This window comes from Mustela nivalis, assembly GCF_964662115.1.
Source record: "Mustela nivalis genome assembly, chromosome: 2".
In the NCBI taxonomy this organism is placed as follows: Eukaryota; Metazoa; Chordata; class Mammalia; order Carnivora; family Mustelidae; genus Mustela; species Mustela nivalis.
In genome coordinates this window covers 155313256-155319255 of record NC_139021.1, presented here as the reverse complement: position 1 = coordinate 155319255, position 6000 = coordinate 155313256, and the positions used below count along the sequence as shown (strand labels likewise).

General features: G+C 48.8%; 1 protein-coding gene across 46 annotated transcripts in view; it reads left to right on the top strand.

The window, feature by feature from the left end:
• Window positions 1-4909: 4909 nt before the first annotated feature.
• Window positions 4910-6000, top strand: part of SORBS1 (sorbin and SH3 domain containing 1) — a 226192-nt gene continuing 225101 nt past the window's right edge. For 5 of the 46 annotated variants that reach the window (XM_082722036.1, XM_082721994.1, XM_082721992.1 and 2 more), the window contains exon 1: window positions 4919-5078. The gene's annotated coding sequence lies outside the window, so the exon portion shown is untranslated. Of the gene's footprint in view, window positions 5079-6000 lie in introns of all 46 variants that reach the window. The other 41 variants (XM_082722002.1, XM_082721999.1, XM_082722008.1 and 38 more) reach the window with 26 other exon arrangements.

The window sequence follows — 6000 nt, the reverse complement described above, 5'->3', positions numbered from 1 at the left end:
TTTGTTGATTGATAAATGGAAGCCTGTCACTAGACTCTTGAAGTTACTGGTTCATACTCATCTTGGCACAGCTTCCCAAGCATGGTGATCCCCATGGCTCCTCTTATTTCTCCATGGTCCCATAAACTTCTTCTTCTTTTTTTTTTTTTTTTTTTTTTTTAGATTTTATTTATTTATTTGACAGAGAGAGATCACAAGTAGGCAGAGAGGCAGGCAGAGAGAGAGGAGGAAGCAGGCTCCCTGCTGAGCAGAGAGCCCAATGTGGGGCTCAATCCCAGGACCCTGGGATCATGACCTGAGCCGAAGGCAGAGGCTTTAACCCACTGAGCCACTCAGGCGCCCCTAGTCCCATAGACTTCTGACCAATGTCCTTCCATCTCACCAAACTTCTCTAACACAGTAACACAGTTATCTGTCAGTCCTGACCTCCTTACTGACCTCCAAAGAATGTGGAATTCTTGGGTCTGGCATTGATCTTCATTGATCTGGCATTGATCTGGCACTGATCTTCATGTCAGTTCTGTGCCCTCAGACATGAGAGTGTCGATTCACTTTTTCTCAGTAATTAATCAGTAAGAAACAAGAAAATCTGTTCTTTAAGGAAGTTTAGCTCTTTCCATTACTTGGTTCACTTTCTTCAAGATGTTACAAAGGAAATCAGCTACAAATGCTCACCAGAGCTTTAGAGATGTAACTGCTAAACTCTTTGGTACATAATTCCCTTTCCCTTATCCTATTTTCTTCTCTCCCATTCTGGCGTTCTCCAGCTAATATGGCTGAAAATAGTTATGGTCCTTCTTTTGGGTAACTGAGGAAACATGTTAACAAAACCCACACATTTTAGGAGAGCATCTTTCATGACTTGGCCTTCCAGTAATATTAGTAATAATATCCACTTACTGAGTGCTTATGGGTCAGGCAGTGTGTAAGCACTTTCCATGCATGCTTTCACCTATGGCTCGCAAGTAAACCTCAGAGGGTTGTGTGTTCCTTGCGTCGCAGAAGAGGGACCTGAGAGCTTACACAAGAGTTCCATGTTAAGTGTTGGAGACAGGATTCTGTCCACAGGCTTCACCACCATGCTCACTGCTGTCTCTAAGTCGTCTTGTTTGTTTCCCTCTTCTACAGTCCGTGCGACTGGAAAGATGCTGATCACTCTGGACTGTCCTCTGCAGAATCCTTCTCCCTCTTCCCCTACTTCCCCACAGTTACGACCTGCTTGGGGGCTGCTTCCCACAGCATGTTTATGATCTTAGTTTGTGTGCTCAACTCTCCTGCCCAATACTGTTACTTCTCTCCAGCAGTGGAAGGACTGCTGGAGATAATCTGATGCCCATGAAGAGAAAACGAGGAGTTACTAATAAGGCTAAGTTTAAGGGCCTTTTATACAGTATGTAAGGCACAGTGCTAAGCGCTGTCAGAGATGAGCAGACACAAGCAAGGACCTCACGGAGTTTACAGCCTGGTGGGTAGAGAGGATGAGGAATAGGACTATACACGTATGTATGCGAGCTCATGCCAAATATGGCCAATACCACGAGAAAGGAAGAAGTGAAGTGCTATGGGACTAGAAGGCGGGGGTGCTCACTTTCCTTGGGAACCCAGGAATGAGCCTGTGCTATGAGATGGGATGAGAATGAAAAGCACTGTGCTTTCCTCTAGGCTTGATTACTGATACACCGAGAAGGGCTTGGCGTTTCTCCTTCCGAGGACAGGCCCCAGAATTTACAAGAATTTGTAGGCTCCACTACAAAATGAAAATGTGAGGCCCCTCAATTGAAATGAAAAATTTAAAGATGCTACTAAACCGTGAGTGGGACCCTTTCTAGTGCAGAATGTGCACCCATGGAGCTGGCCTTCTCTGGGTCTCTGCTTTCTTAGGGGTTATCTTTGGGAGGTCAGGAGTCAGGCCTCACCAGCCCAGTACAGGGCCTTGAATCAATGAACCAGTGAATGACTGAAGACAAAAATGAGTTGAACACAATTACACCTGCTGATTTCTTGGGTGGCTTTCAGCGTTAATGTTATTAGACCATGACTCTGAACTCTTCTTCGAAGAGACATTTGAGATGAGTCTTGAAGGATAGTAGGATTTTTTCTTTCTCTCTGTTTTCCTGTCCTCTCTTCCCTGTTGTCCTTCCATTTATCTCATAAACACAATAGCCTGGAACCAGCAGAATTCGATATCTGATGGATGGCTCAAAGGTGTAGATCTCACTTAAGATTCCTCAAAGCACTTGCCCACTTACAAGGATGGACTTGTCTATATATAAAATTTCCAGAGATAGAGTCTGGTTTTTCACTTTAAAATTATTTTGTTTTATTTTAATTAAATAATTTGATAGATGTTTTTGAAGAAAAAAATAAAAATATACATGAGCAAAAAAATAATTACTTGCAATCCCATAAAGATTGTTCTAATGGGATTACAGTATTAACCTAGTTTTCAATCTATGATTTATTTATTTATTTATTTGTTTGTTAAAAAGATTTTATTTATTTGACAGAGACACAGTGAGAGAGGGAACACAAGCAGGGGGACTGGGAGAGGGAGAAGCAAGCCTCTCGAGGAGCAGGGAGCCCGAGGCTGGTCTTGATCCCAGGACCCTGGGAACATGACCTGAGCCAAAGGCAGAGCCAAAGGCCTAACAAATGAGCCACCCAGGTGCCCCTCAATCTACTTTTCTATTCAATAATATATTATGTACATCTTCGTGTGTCAGTATCACTGTACTTTTTCATTTTTTGTGGCTGTATGGTATTCTGTCATATGGTTTTAGTAGAAAAGTTTCTTATCCAATTAAAATTGGACATTGAATTGCTCTATTTTTTTTTTTTTTTTAATTCTGAATGGTATTGCTCTAAGTCTGCGAGGGAGGCAACTTCTCTGGTTTCTCTCCCTGTTATTTTCCTCCTCTGTGGACAACGTCAGGATAAGTATAGGACTCCCTCCTGGGGTGATTGTGTGGTGTGAGTTAACGCTTGTTAAGCCCTCAGTGCAGGTACAGAACAGTGCCTAGCAGACTAACTGTGCTTGAGAGAAAGTCATTTTATTACTTTCCAGGCCCAGAAGGAACTGTCTTGCCTAGATCAGAGAGTAAGCTAATAGCAGAGCCTGGGGAGCCTGATTCCTAATCTAGTCTTCTTTGCAAAGCCGAAGGATAAGGTGAAAGTGGAAGGAGACATGAGCTGGGAGCTCCCTAGGGTGAGTGGTTTCCTGGTGGCATCTTGTCTCCTCAGTTGTGCAATGAGTTCCCAGGCGGCGATGAGTGTTCTAAATTTTTTTCTTTACATGGAAGAGGACAGCCGATACTCAGCAAAAACTCGTCACTGTTCCTTCCTTGACATCTAAGAACCTTAGCAGCTGTGTTTCCCATCAGCCTGTGCAGTCATTAAGGCCTGTCTTTTTTTTTTTTTTAAAAAGATTTTATTTATTTGACAGACAGACATCACAAGCAGACAGAGAGGCAGGCAGAGAGAGAAGGAGGGGAAGCAGACTCCCTGCTGAGCAGAGAGCCCAACATGGGGCTCGATCCCAGGACCCTGGGATCATGACCTGAGCCGAAAGCAGAGGCTTTAACCCACTGAGCCACCCAGGCGGCCCCCTTAAGGCCTGTCTTTACCTCCCCACACACAGCTTGTTAACTGGGAACGTGCTCTGGCTGAAGATTCTTGTCAATGGTACCTCACAAAAGTCAGTTTTGTTCAGCCCAGGGGATGACTGCTCTACCTTCAGGGATGTTGGGAGCTAGGTGTTCCTGCTTACTGGCCCTGAGACCTTGGGTAAGCAGCTTCTCCTCTCTGATTCCTCTCCTGTAACATTGAGGGGGTCCTGGAGGAGGTCAGTGGCAGTTAGCTCTGAACTCAAAAAAGTACCCTTCTCTTCACTTGTATATTGCCCTATTTTATTCTCTTTACTCTGTTTCACTTTGCAGATGATTTTTTCACTTGCCTGTCTCCCTCACTAAAATGGAAGCCTAATGAAGGGAAGCGTCCCTGTTTTTCGTTGTAACCCCAGGGACAAGCATTTGCCTCCCTGAATGTGTGTTGCATGCATGAATGAGATCTCAGAGCCCGAGTTCAAATCCTGGTTGCATTGTTTTCTGTGTGACCTTGAGCAAGCCACTTAAACCTCGACAGTTTTCCCACTTGAAAATAGGGATTAGTGACAGTGCCTTCTTTATAAGGCTCTGAGGATAAAATGAGAAAATATCCAGGAAGCATTAAGCACATTGGTTGGTACAGAGTATAATTATGATAGTAGCAAACATTTATGTAGCAAAAAGGCCAGGCACTGATCTAAATGCTTTATATAGGTTAATTATGTTAATCTTCACTACATCCTACTATTTTTTTAAAAAAGATTTCATTTATTTGAGAGAGAGAGAGTGAGAGAACACAAGCACAGCGAGAGGGAGAGGGAGAAGCAGACTCCCCAGGGAGGTGGAGCGGAACTGGATCGCAGAACTCTGGGATTATTACCTGAGCCGAAGGCAGCCGCTTAACCGCCTAAACCACCCAGATGCCCACTACAACCTACTATTGTACCATTTTACAGATGAGCAAACTAGGCACAGGGGTAAGTAATATATGCACTCCAGACACGTTAGCTGTTATTTTTGTGCCCTAGGTTCTTTCCCAGCTCCCCACGGGGGAGCCTTCTCAAGGACCAGAGGGCGCACGGGGCCAGCCTAGGGCCCAGCCAGTGGCCTGCCAGGACAGAAAGGGTTACTGAAACCGCGCGCGCCTTGTCGCGGATCGTCCGCGGGCCCGCGCTCTCCGCTCACAATGCCGCGGGGCGGGGCGGCAGGGCGGTTCTTCGCCTCCCATTGGCGCACACGCCCCTTCCTGTCACGGCCGGACCGAGCACCGCCCCCTGGCACCGCCCACCGCCCGGGCGCTGCCGGAGTGGACGGTTCCAGACGCATGCTAATGAGGGGGCGGCCGCCGCAGCCCATTGGCCGGCAGCGGAGTGTCGGTGAAGTCAGCGCCGAGTCCCAGAAAAACAGAGCGGGGCCAACTGCAGCGTGTAGTGCGAGTGGGGCAGGACGCGCGCCGCCCGCCCGGAGACCCGCAAGGTAAGCCCGCGCCAGCCTCCCCCTCGGTCGCCCGCGCTCTCCAGACCCGCGGCCGCGGCGCCGGGGGCGTGTGGCGGCCCAGCCCCCGCGGGCGGCGCCTTTGTTCCGCGCTCGGAGGAGGCGCGTTTAAAGGGCCAGCTGTTGGAGGGACTTGGGGGACGCCCTCCCCCAGAGCATCCCCGTGGTCACGGAGAAAGCCGTGGTCCCCCTCGGCCGGACCTTCCTTCATGCTGGGTGGATCCCCGGTCTCTCCAGGAAAGTTCCCCAGGGTGCGGGGGGTCCCCGGGATTCAGGTTTTATTTTATTTTTTGTGGGTGGGGGTACGTGCGATCATGGCCACTGCTAGGAGAGAATGTCCGCCTGCTTCAGGCTGGCTGCAATATGGATGGGTGGAGGAGACATCAAAGCCCGGGTGGGTTGGTGCTGTAAAGTGAAACTACCGCGGAGGGGCTCCTCTGCAGCAGCCAGAGAAGAAGGAGGGAGCGAGCGGCAGGATGGAGGCATCGCAGGTGTGTTCATTCATCAGCATCCCCCGGGAGGAGAGGGCGGCGGGAGGGGCGCTAGGAGGATCGGTCTGGCCTAGGACCCGCCTGAATGAGCGGGTACGTGTGTGGGTCCGGGAACACCGTGCGTGCCCATCCGCCCATGCTGCTTCATCCCCCCGGAGTGACTGGCATCATCTTGCTGGGCAGCTCATCACCGACTTGGACGGAAAGCAACTCCTTTCTCCTAATTCCCCGGGCATCCCTAGCTCCCACCTGGTTGCTTTCCAATGTGGCTTCCTTAATAAGCGGTAGCGCCGTTCAAGGTAGAGGGGGAGAGAGGCCTGAAGTCATTATGTACCTTTCATGGGGGGATGTGCTGTCGAATTCTGCATCCCCCCTGCATCCGCTGTCGTAAGATGGCTTTGAAATTCACCAGT